This window comes from Canis lupus, chromosome 7 (assembly GCF_011100685.1).
Source record: "Canis lupus familiaris isolate Mischka breed German Shepherd chromosome 7, alternate assembly UU_Cfam_GSD_1.0, whole genome shotgun sequence".
NCBI classification, from domain to species: domain Eukaryota; kingdom Metazoa; phylum Chordata; class Mammalia; order Carnivora; family Canidae; genus Canis; species Canis lupus.
The window spans coordinates 45,339,172-45,352,020 of NC_049228.1; the positions used below are offsets into that span (position 1 = coordinate 45,339,172).

At 43.7% G+C, this 12,849-nt stretch overlaps 1 long non-coding RNA gene across 1 annotated transcript; it reads left to right on the top strand.

The window, feature by feature from the left end:
• The first annotated feature begins 5,199 nt into the window (after nucleotides 1–5,199).
• Nucleotides 5,200–12,376, top strand: LOC119872689. Its single transcript, XR_005361687.1, has 3 exons — nucleotides 5,200–5,244; nucleotides 11,696–11,886; nucleotides 12,177–12,376. It is a non-coding gene; the product is annotated as an uncharacterized LOC119872689 (long non-coding RNA).
• The last annotated feature ends 473 nt before the right edge of the window (nucleotides 12,377–12,849 follow it).

Sequence of the window (12,849 nt, forward strand, 5' to 3'; positions counted from 1 at the left end):
CATAAAGTAATTTCTCTTTTCTCCTCTGTCAAACTATGGCCATGGATTAGATGTGCCTGAAGGACCCTTCTGGTGCCCTGAATCTCCAGGGAGGGGCCTCTCTACCTTATCAACTCTAGCCAGAGATCATGGGAATGGGAGCCAAGACTGGAACAGTTTGGGGGCAGGAGAGAGTAGACACTAGTGAGTTCCATGCCAGAGGCCAAAGGCATCATCACCTTCCCTGTTAACCTTTCCTCCAGGTCCACCCTAGAGCTGAGGGCAGGAACAGAAAGGACCCAGGGAACCTCTCTCTGCTGTGAGCACTGCCCTCACCTCCCAGGAGAGCTTAGAAGGTCAATGGAGACCAAATCCTCCCATGGAATCTGGAATCTGATCTGAAAAACCACCAACTGTGCTACCTCTCACCGGGCTGAGCCCTGTTTCCGCTTCCAACCTTGGGAAGGAAACCTGCACTTCTCCTCATTGGCTTGTCCCTTCTGGGGGTGGGGGTGGGACTCTAGGTGGCTTAAACAGTGGGAGAAGGGGTGGAGGAAGTGTCGAAGGAGGGGAGAAAACAGAAGGGGACGGTGGAACGTGTTTAGGGCCAATGTCACCATTTCTGTGTTGCAGATTCTACTCAGCTCAGCGACCCCTTCTCATCATGCCCTCATTCCCTCCCCCATTTGGAAAACATCTCTACTTGCATCTCTAGTTTATTAACCACAAAGTTTGAACTCACTGGCACCCTACATAAAACTTTAAAAAGCAGGAGGAGGATGCTATTCACTCTCTCTTTACCAAGTTTTCCAATTTCCCCACAAGCACTGCCCCTTCCCAGAGGCTTTCCCCAATCAGAGCAGTGGGTTCCAGAGGCTCTGAAGGTCTTTGGTCTCAGCTTGTGTCCCCTACTGTCCTGAGCCCAGGATCTCCTCTGCTCTGGGATGTTAGAGGTTGTGGTGTTTGAGCAGCTTGGCAGAAGGGACCCATCTTTCCACCCCTCAAAATGCAGTGGAAAAGACTGAAGCTCCAAGATCAGAGGGTAACGGGGCTTGTCGAGAGATGGGACCTCCAATGACAACTGTGTAGCTGTTGCTCAGTCAAATATCTCAGCAACTTTAGTTTTTAGTTGGACTTTTTAGCTGTTCCTCCCCAGCCATCATCATGCTGCATGCCTATTGTAGAAATTTCAATTTATACAGAAAATGATAAAGAGAGCGCAGGAGACCATCCATAGATTTACTACCCATTGTTGACATTGGCATATTCCCACCCAGTCTCTTTCCTTTTACATCCGTTCTTTATCCATGAGATCAAATAGCGTCTACCCACGTCTACCCTGCTTTTACAACTTAACCCTATGCCAGTAGAATTTTCCTATGACATGAAAATTCTGTGAGCATTCTCTTAAACGGCAGCATAACATCCTGTCAAAAGTCTATGCCTCTTTTACTTAACAATGGACCTATTTTTTGGATATGCAAGGTGTTTCCACTTTTAAGTTATTATAAATGAATCTGAAATGAACATGTTGGTTCACAAGCCTTTAGGACAGATTCCAGAAGTGGGAGGACCAGATGGACTGGTTTCCCTTAATCCTAGGCAGGCTGAGCCTTTCCCAGCCCCCAGGCCTTCTGCCCCATTAGGAGCTTCAGGCCTCTTCTTGAGCCAGTTACTATATTCTACCTCATGACTTTCTCAACATCTATGTAAGTTCACATTCCCACCAGGACTGGATGGGCATCCAGGTTATTTGGAAAGGCCACTTGCAAGCTAGAAAAACCTTTATGTTGCTTTGATCACGAGGAAAGTTAGGCACCCCAGTTCCCATCATGGCCAGTCCCCGGAGCCTGTCCCCCAAATAATGACATTATTAATTGTCACTAGAGCATCAGCAATTCCTTGGCAGATGCCAACTCTGTTCTGAGTCTCATATATATAATCTAATCTAATCTTCACAGCCACCTGAGAAATAGTGACATTCCCATTTTATAGATAAAGAAACAGGCTCAGAGAAGATAAGGGATCTATCCAAAGCATACAGGTGAGAGGCAGAGAGAAGTGTAGACCCTGGATGGTCTGGTCCCAATACCATGCTGGTGCCACACACCATGGGGTGTCAAGGAAGTGGGGGAGAGCACTGCGGTAAGTGCTAAGCTGGGCTTTCTAAGGATCTGGGAGTCAGGGGTGAGTAGGAGGTGAGGTTTCTCTGATTTTTTATTTTGGTCTCCCTACCTGGTCATCTGCCACTGGGATTTAGGCCAAATGGTGCCTGAGGGGTGTCTGCTCGAGGCTGTGTCCCTGGAAGGACAGATCTTATAATTCTTTTTTTGTTTTCAAGCTTTAAGATATAATTGACATATGATGTACCATGTAAGTTTAAAGTACACAACGTGGAGATTTGATAGACGTTTATATTGTGAAATGATTATCACAATAAGCTTAGTTAGCACATCACCTTATACAGTTACAATTTCTGTTTGGTTGGTTGGTTGTCTTTTGGCGCTGAGAATTTTTCAAATCTACTCTCCTAGCAACTTTCAGCTATACAGTAGAGTATATTATTAACTATAGTCACCATGCTGCACGTTACATCCTAGAAATTTACTCGTCTTATAACTGCAGGCTTGAACCCTTTGACTACCTTCACTCCACTGGCACCCCCACCGCTGGCAACTACCAATTTTCTTTCTGTTTCTGAGTTGGGTTTTCTTAGTTTCCACATATACATGAGATTACATGGTACTTGTCATTCTTTCTCTGACTTGTTTCACTTAGCATAATGCCCTCAAATTTCACCCATGTTGTCACAAAAGGCAGGAATTCCTTTTTTATGACTAACATTCCACTATATCTATATCTGTATATCACATTTTCCGTTATATATAAATCGCATTTTCTTTATCCAGTCATTGGTTGATGGACACTTTGGTTGTTGCTATGTGTTGGACTATTGGGAATATATTTATTTTATTTATCTATGTATTTTAGAAAGTTCTCGAGAAAGAGAGGAGGATAGGGAGAGGGACAGAGGGAGAGGATCTTAAGCAAACTCTGTGCTGAGCACAGAGCCCAACATGGGGCTCAATCTCATGTCCCTGAGATCATGACTTGAGCCAAAATCAAGAGTCAGCTGCTTGACTGACTGAGCCACCCTGGCACTCCTGGGCTATTGGGAAAAATGCTGTCATGAACATGGGGGTAGGTGTCTCTTCAAAGCAGAAATTTTCTTTCCTTCGGATATATACCCAGAAGTGGGATTGCTGGATCATATGGTAGTCCTATTTTTAATTTCTTGAGAAAACTCCATACTGTTTTTAATAGTGTCTGTTCCAATCTACATTCCCCCAATGGTGCACAGGGATTCCCTTTTCTCTGCATCCTCGCCAAGACTGGATATTTCTTGTCTTTTGAGCAACAACCATTCTAACAGGTATGAAGGGGTATCTCATGGTGATTTTGATTTGACAAGTCTTGTCATAATTTTAATGGAAGTGGGTGGAGACTTTCCCAAACTGCTGCTTCTGTTCCAATTCCAAGGTCCCGGCTGCAGGGGACCAGGCACTGCATTTCCCTGAGTAGAGGCAGTGCAGCTGCTGTACTGCCTTGGAAAAAAAAAAAAAAAAAAAACCCAAAACCCTACTCTTAATTTAATATCCTTCGGCACATAACCTCCTGCAAACACAAATTTAATAGCTGAAAAAATACGATTATTTATATGCTCATCTTTGTGCAGTTTTTTCTTTTTAGTTTACTCCTCATTTAGTTCTTCATGTTATCAAATACCAGACACAGGTGTGCAGGTACAGATACTTGTACATATATGTGCATATGAGCACAAATATTTAAATGTACAGCACTATTTGGTGATTCATTTATTAAAAAGAATCAAGTTGTGACCTCCTGATTCTACTTGCTTTTTTATCCAACCATGCTTCCTTAGGACCCCTTTAAGCCACCTGTTTTATTTCTAATTTATTCTGTTAAATAGTGGCATAATATTCATGGTGAGGTTGTACCCAAATTTATTCAGCTGTTCCCCTATTCATGGTAATTCCATTTGTTTCCATTTTTTTTTCTCCTCACTATAAGCTCTGCAGCCACAAATACTCTCACACATATGTACTAGTGATTTTATTTTTATAGGATGGATTCCCAGCAGAGGCATTGCTAGGTCAAAAGTCATAAGCGTTTGGAATTTTAGTGATAGCATGAGATGGCTGTCTAAAATGATTGTGATATTTTATACTTCCACCAGCAATGTGGTTTCCAACCACGCCAGCAACAGGAGTTACGGCTTTTCATTTTTTTTTTTTTTGCCCATCAGAAGGGCATAAAGTGATGTTTTGTTGCTGTGTAACATTTATTTCCATGCCTGCCAGTGAATTTGAGCATCTTACCATGTTTATAGCTATCTGAACTTGCAACTCTGGACTTTTTTCTAGTTTGATTTGTCCACATTTCTTTGCAACAATTGTCTTTTTCTTACTGCACTTGTATGTTCTATTTGTTTGTTTTAAGTATTAACATTATACCACCTGCATTATAAATATTTTCCCTTGGGCTATGGCTCTACTTTTGTTTGTTTGGGGGATATTTTTGCTGTTCAAAGGACTTTTGTTTTCTTTGTCATTTTTCATGGCCAAGTATATCTACTCTTCTTTTATAGCTTTTATGTTCTTAATCTTGATTAAGAAGGTGCTTTCTAAAGATTTTTAAAAAATATTTTATTAATTTATTCATGAGACACACACACACACACAGAGGTAGAGGGAGAAAGAAGGGGTTTTCTGATCTTATCTCATATACATTGTGTTTTAGTTTGCTGGGGCTACCATAATAAAATACCATAGACAGGGGAGTTTGAATGACAGAAAGTTATTTCTCACAGTTCTAGAGGCCAAGAAGTCCAAGATCAAAGAGCCAGATAATTTGGTTTCTGGGTAGGGCTCTCTTCTTGGCTTGCAAATTTTATTATCCAATTAATTTTTAATTACTCAGTTAAAAAATAACTGTATTCAAAATGTAATTGCATGAATTTTATATATTGACTTCTGGAGAATTGGCATTTTTATGAAATCAACTGTTAATTCGTCTGATAGTTCTGTTGGTAAGTCTTCTGCCTTTCTTGTTAAATTTACTTTTCAAAAGCCTGCTAATCACGAGATCCTCTGATATACTACTGCTGTGATCTCTTGTCTTCACAGATGCCTGCCAGCACTTGTCCCCATTCCTGCACCATTGAGCCACTCCTTCTAGGATGAGGTAGGATCAATTCCTCTTTCCCTTGACCCTGGGCTGGTCTTATGACTTGCTTTTACCCACAGAATGTGGTGGAAGTGACACATCATGGCTTCCAACCCTAGACCTTAAGACACCTTTTAGCTTCTGCTTTTGCTTTCTTGGAAGCCAGCTGCCATTTAAAGGGGCTTGCGCTAGGGCTCTTGGCAGGACTTAGTCGGTTGAGGGTCTGACTCCTGGTTTGGCTCAGGTCATGATCTCATGAGTCCGCATTGAGCTCTATGTTCAGTGAGGGAGTCTGCTTGGGATTCTCTCTGTCTCTGCCCTTCTCTCTGTTTGTGCTTAGTCTTTCTTCCTCTCTTGAATAAATAAATAAATCATTAAAATAATAATAATAAACTGGCTTGAATTAGACCACAGAATGGACAAAAGCTATGTAGACGGAGGGAGGCCTCATCAGTCCCCAGCTCTCAGGCCATTCCAGTTGAGGTGCCAGACATGTGAGTGAATCCACTGTTGCTGTTGCAGCCCCAGTTATGTTTCCAGCTGAGTGCAGCCCCACAGACAACTCCAGTCAACACCACAAAGAGAAGAAATTCCCAGGTGAGCCCAACTGGAAGCATATGAAACAATAAATCTTTGTTTTGAGCTACTAATTTTGGGGTAGCTTGTTAAGAAGCGATAAAGAGCCGAAACACATACAAAAGACTATAAAAGTATATGATAGTTACACACACATACACACATACACACACACACATACAACAGTGGGATACCACCACCTACTTTAGGAATAAAAATTACAAGTGACTTAGAAGCTCCTTGCTCACATCCTCCTCCCCTCCCATCAGAGGTAACTACCATCTTGAATCCCCTATTAATCATTCCCTCACTTTTTAATAAATATTTATTTATTTATTTGAGGGGGGTGGGGCAGAGAGAGAGAGGGAGAGAGAATCTCAAGCAGACTCCCCACTGACTGTAGAGCCTGACACAGGGCTCAATCCCCTCCTCCGACCCTGACATCATGACCTGAGCCAAAATCAAGAGTCAGTCATCCGCATTCCTTCACTTTTAATTTTAACATCTTATGTATGTATCCTAAAACAGCATTTCAGTTTTGATGTTTGCATAAAAGGCATTGTGCCATATGTACACTTGATCACTCTCTTTGCTTAATATTTTGTTTCTAACATTTATCCATGTTGATGAATTAGCGGTAGTTCGTTCATTTTCCATGCTGTACTGCCTGCCCTCTGTTCTCAATAACCTTTGGGTTGTTCTAGTATTCTGCTCCTATGCTATGAATATTTATTTTAAATGATATTTCAAAAATATTTTTAATTTGTCTGAATTTTTTATCAAGGTAAAAAAATTGACAAATTTGATCATTTTTAAAACATGCACACAGTTTTTAAGGGTAACGAGGCTTTTTACAAGAATGTAGCATCCTTTCCTGTCTAGCCCACCTCATCTCTTTTCCTCTTCCTCAGAGCCAACCACTGCACTGATTATTTCATTCTTTCTGTCCACTTCTCTACATAATATGCTTGTGCTGCTACTTGGTTTTTTGAGGATCTAGTTCTTTTTCCTACAAACCTTGTCACCTCAATGCATATACCATCTTCCCATGCCCTCATCATGCCATATAATTATGTTATAATCATTTCTAGATGCATATTATGATGATATAAGCACTTTTGCAGCTGTTTCCTCTACATTCTGAAATGTCACCATTAGGATAGTTATTCCTTCTTCTTGGAGGAAGACTCTGGAAGGAGGAGGGCAGAGGGGCATGAAGATGCCCCCTCCCACTTCTACGTAATTGTATGATTTGGATTTTTTGCAACTGAAATGCAAGACTTCACATTTAACTTTCTCTTGTTCAGCCCATCATTCCATCTGTGAAAGAACTTTCAGTACTGGATGGTCTTTCATCTTTATAATCCCCCAAGCCTAGCACCCTCAAGCCTACCGGTGGCCGACAAGCACTGGTACAAATGAATGACTTGGTATATGTTAGGTACTGAGTAGGGCATCCAGATGGTCTACTGCCCACTCTGCTGGTCGGTTTTCCTTCCACAAGGTTCCTGGAAGACATGTAGTCATGTGAAATTCTTGCAAATGAGAATCAGCACCCCTGAGCACTACCTGAGCCTATGTCCAACACCAGCTACGCTTTCTCCCCAAGTGTGGTGTTCTAGTGAAGAGGGACTGGATTATGGATCTCAAGCAAAACACCATTCTATGATTCTATAGGCAATCAAATGAAATGAAAAGATCTATAGGCTCTGGAATTATTCTGTTAGCCAGAGTCAGGGCTGCCCTCCCAGGCAAGCCTTTTTGGTAATTCTTTGGTTGTAATGAATGGGAATTTTGAGAACACAAGAGTCTGAGGTTGGTCAAGGAGTTTCACTTACCTTTACTCCCTGGGAGTGAAAACCCTGAGATTGTTGCCTGGTCCCTTCCCACCTCCATGGGGGTGCCAGCAATCAGGATGCTCTCAGGTGTAAAAAGAGCTCATACTCCACAGGGAGGTAAAGGGTAATGGCTTGGCCAGGCCCTGACCTGAGGCCAGCATTGTCCCTTGACTAAGTATTCCAGGGGCAGGGCTAAGAATGTTTTGAATTCTTTTATTATGTCCCTCAGGGCAAGAATTAAGGGCTCAGGATGACATCTGAACACAACCTTCCTTTACTTTTATTTGGAACACTGATAGACAAGTTTTCTATCAATTTATTTGTAGAAATGAAGCCAGCATGGCTTCTAAACAAAGGGACATTGAGTGGTAGGTCTGCAGGTGCTTCGTGCTCTCCTCTTTCCCTGCACATATGTAACCGATTTCTTGGAAGGGACACAATGGCCTTGGTGGATCTCACTTAAGAACAATAGACAATGACAACCATTAATCCAAATTTGCTTCCCTGGAAAAGGAGAAGAGCTTTGCATGGAAGTGTCAGGGGGACTCAGGCTCTATGTTGGGGATTTTCCGGAGGGTTTTTCAAAACCCATAAGGAAACATATGACGCCTTTTGGAAATTGTGCCATTTCCAATAAATATTTATCAATATTTATTGTTGGTGGATCTAATGACAATTCTTTTTAAATAATTGAGTACAAAATATTTGAGCCTGGATGGAATCGCAGGTGGAGTGGGTAGGAGCTTTTTGGCTCTCTTTTATTATGAGGATGGCTGTGAGCTGTTTGTCGGGGGGATAGCAGTCTGCATACCTGGCCACAGGCCCAGGCTCATGACTTGGGCTTGGCTAACTGTGGAACCGATAGTCTGGGCCACAGTGACTGGTTTCAGCTATGAGCCCAGACGGACGGCCAGGATCCGGATCTGGTCTACAGACACTGGGAGGGAGAAATCCTCTCCTGAGGTCACTGGTTTGGGGAAGGCAGGACTGGTTGATGGCTATCTCCTCTGCTGCATGCAGATGTCTCTGCAGAGGGAAGTGGAGAGACAAGCAGAGATTACAAAGATCAAGAGCGAGGAAAATGTGGGAAAAGACAAAGCAGTGAGTGGAGCAGCGAGGCCTGCAAGTTCTGGCTGCCCCGAGGCCTGCTGCCAGCCTTCCAGGCCCGAGACCTTGCCCCATAATACTTCCCACCCTGGGAGTGGCACCTGAGTAGCACCAGTCACACTCGTCTCCCCAACCCCCTCTGTCCTCTTTATCAGCTCATGGCAATCCAGTGACTCGCATTTGAGAATCCTCTCGAACAGACTGTGTTAGGCTTAAATTCTTTCTATGTGTCTACTTAGCCTTTTCCAACTCGAGGATAATCTTCTCTGGTGGAGAGGATGCGTGAGAAGAGGTGTTGATGTTTCTTTCTGTTCTTGCTTAACATTATACCCCCTTCTCCAGGCACCAGTTAGCATGTTCCTTTTCTGCCTCTTCTAAGCATAACTTGACTCAACCATTCGGAATCCTTGGTTGTTTTCCTAAATCCTGTTCATTCCAGACTCTGAATATTTTTATGCTGAGAATTTCAGCCCATACTTTTAAAGCCCTTCCTTCCATTTTTCTGGATAAACTAACACTAACTTTGAAAGATACCTATGTAAGGTCTTATGTATTGTTACATATAGAATCACAAAAGTAATAAGTGTTGATTATAAAGAAAGTGAAAATCTAGAAGTGTCCCAAGAGAAAAATTATAAAATAATGTAAAATAATAAAATAATATCATCCCTGCATCTAAAGAAAAATATTAATACTTTCGTGTGTGGTCTTCCAGTGTGTTTTATGCATATCTGTATACCCGTGGTATCTTAAAATCCAGCTTCAATAGAAGGAGAGAAATCACCATCCCCTAAGGATTTTGTCACTTTCATGGTTTTGAGTAATTCTTTTTTGCTTGGATGTAAGTATTGAGAAGCCATACCACTTCCTCTCGTCACTGCTTCTCTTTTCTAGCTTAAAATTGTCAGGGAGGCGAGAGGATGCCTTATTTATCAGGTACTGTGATTTTGGCAGAACATGACCTCTGTGCAGACTCATCCCAGCCCTGCATCACCCGGTTTGCTGCATATGGGTTTATGATATGTGTTAGAGGAGGAAATGCCAGGCCTTCCATCTAGCTGTGGATGCTTCTAGCACGAGGGCACTTCCGTCCACTTCTGTTCACTGCAGTGCCAGGCATCTGCATGGGAGCAGATTTCCGTTGTTTGCCTTCCTCCTTCTCTGCTCTTTGGTGCCACTTCTCATCTTCTTGCTTAGAAGCGCATGGCCACGGCCCTTGGTGTGGAACACGTCTGGATATCAATGCTGTTTTTGGCACTGCCTTGGTTATGAGACCCTGACCAAGCTACTTGGTGAGTCTTTGGATGTGATATTGCTCATCTGAGGAACAAGGATAAGTTGATCTGAAAGAGGCAGAGCTGGGCTTCTTGGAAGGAGGTGATAGCACTCAGTTATCTCAGGAATCCCAAGGAGGAGTCCCCCCCACACCCCAGCATGAGCACTTGGCAAAATTCCACTCTCAGAGCTTGAAATGAATTTTGCGGAGGTTAAACCTTTGCTCTTTTTCTTCTAGAACCAGAGATAAAAAGCGACTATCTACAGTCCCTTGGAGGGGTCAGTGACTGATAGCAAATATTGTGGAAGTGTTTTGATATGAAATAAAGGAGAGGGGGGGAGAGAGAGAGAGAGAGAGAGAGAACGAGCTCAAGCAGTGGGGCCTGAGAAAAGGAGGGAGCTGGAGCCCAGGCCAGAGCGAGGATAGAAAAGATAGCAGTAGGATGGAGGCAGGCCACAGACCGTGTCCTTTGTTGTCTCTTTGGGCATGTTGTTTGTTGAGCCAGGTGCCCTGCTGCCTGGTCTAGCCCCTGCCTACATTTGTTGCCCTGAGCAGTTCCACTGGCGGCTCTTTGCATAAGTAAGATGGATGGTGTTGAAGTCTGGGAAACAATTAGGCTTCAAGGAGATGTCTCCCATCAGGATATGTATAAAAAGATATGTAATGGATCTGGGCTCACAGGGCACCTATCAGTTACTTGAGAGAGTCTTCCAGAAGAGGGCAAAACTCCCCCGGAGCCTGAGTGTCCATCCAGGGAACATACAAGCTTGCAGGTGGGACAGCTGGGAGGTTGGCGGGTTGATGAATACACATGGGCGCCCAGTTTTCCAGCACCTGCAGCTGCTTGCTGGGGGGTGGGGAGGGCTGGCATCTCCCCCACACCTGAGACCCTGCAAGATGACACCAGGCAGCTGGTATGATGAGTGCTGAGAGCAGGCTGGATGTAAGAATGTAAGTTGAGGAGGATGAGTAAGCGAGTGAGAGAGGCAACCTGTTCTGAATGCTTAGGATGAGGAAAAAGGTGAGGCAGGAAAAAAAAAGTATCAATCGAGCTGAGTTGTTTATTCTGAGCAGAGGACTTCTGTGCCAAAGAGCCAGGGTGGAATTCAAGGATGGCAGCAAGCACTCATTTGTCCAACAACTAATGACTCATCTGGCAGCTACTGATGTGTGCTGGAGACACAGAGAAGAGGACGGGCTCTGTTTTCAAGTCACTTTCATCTCATTCTGCCTCTGTGCGCTGGCTCACACCATCCGCTTGCCTGGCCCTCTCTAGCCTTCTCTCCATTCGTTCCAGGGGTTCTCAGCTTCAGCACTGTTGGCATTTTGGGATGTATATTTCTTTGTTGTGGTGACTGCTCTGTGTATCATAGAACTTTTAGCAGCATCTCTGGCCCCACTCACTAGATGCCGCCACTCCTCCTGAACTATGACATCTAAAAATGTGTCCAGACATTGCCAGATATCCATTGGGAAGCTATGAGAACCACTGATCCATTTTGACTTTATCTGTATTTCATAAACTTTCTCAGGTTCTCCTCCATGGAGCTTGCTTTTACTCCTTATGCTTATTTGGATTTTCCCTTTCTTTGGGCTCCCATATCAGATCCTGCTGCAGCAAGGCCATTCAACATGTGACCATCTCCTCCCCAACCCCCTCTGATATCTGTAGGAGGACAATCCTGAAGATGGTCCTGGAGCTGCAGATTTCACTCAGGAACCATGGCAAGCCCATTGCCTCCCCGAGAATGAGCTGCTTCCACTCGGCCAGGGAGACCCAGCTTCCTCAACTCACAAATCGAATGCAGGGCTAGGTCAGAAATTTTCACCATCCCTCATAAAAGACACAGAGGGGCCCATCGGGTAGGTTTCTAGGTACTAATTCTCTTTAAAAGAAGCAGAGCGTATGCTTCATACATTGAGTGTTTTGTTGAGTGGGTACCATGGAGAAAAAAAATGTCAAAAACTATTAGATTATCTTAAAGACTTTTTTAATATTCGACTATGAGGTATCATTTATATTTATTATGTCCCTCAGTTAGGTATGAGGGCCTGCAAACCTGCTACCTTGGTGGTTTCCACAGAGCCAACCAGCTCAGTGCTGGGCTCACAGAAAGTTCAATAAACATTTGTTGTTTTTTCTTTCCGCTCAGGTCCTCCTCCTGAGAGAAAGATGTCACTCTGAGAGAGAGAGATGATGTCACTCTGATGTGCAGCCCTGGCATTTGAAATCTCCTGATCTCAATTAAGAGGGTTTCATTTGCAAATGAAGGAAAACCTAACCACAATATTTTGAACAAGTAGTGGTTTCTTTCTCTCCCCTAAGAAAGCACTAGAGAGGGCACTTGATGGGATGAGCACTGGGTGTTATTCTATATGTTGGCAAATTGAACACCAATAAAAAATAAATTTATATATAAAAAAAAAAGAAAGCAATTTAGGGCTGGCTTCTTAAAGGTTCTCTGGGCCCCTCCCTGAGTGTAGGCTCCAGCACCTACAGCCTCAGAAGGAAGGTGGGCAGCTGGAGGCCCACGCTCTTTTCCCTGGGGCGGTGGGGCCTCCGTTCCCTGAGCTCGTCCACTGCCCGGACACTGGCAGTGGCTCTGGGAGAGCAGGGCCGATGCTCGCAGCTCCTGGAGTGGGGTGGATCTCTCTGTGGCTGAGGCTTCCCATTCTTCTGGGCAGCGCTGGCAGTGGGAATTGACGGCTCCCCAACAAGGAAGCAATTAAGTAGGTCGGATAATGCTGCCTGTTTTTGAAATCCCATGGGTTTAAGTAGGATTAGAAGTACCAAGTGAGAATTAACCCTCTAAATTCTTGTGTTCT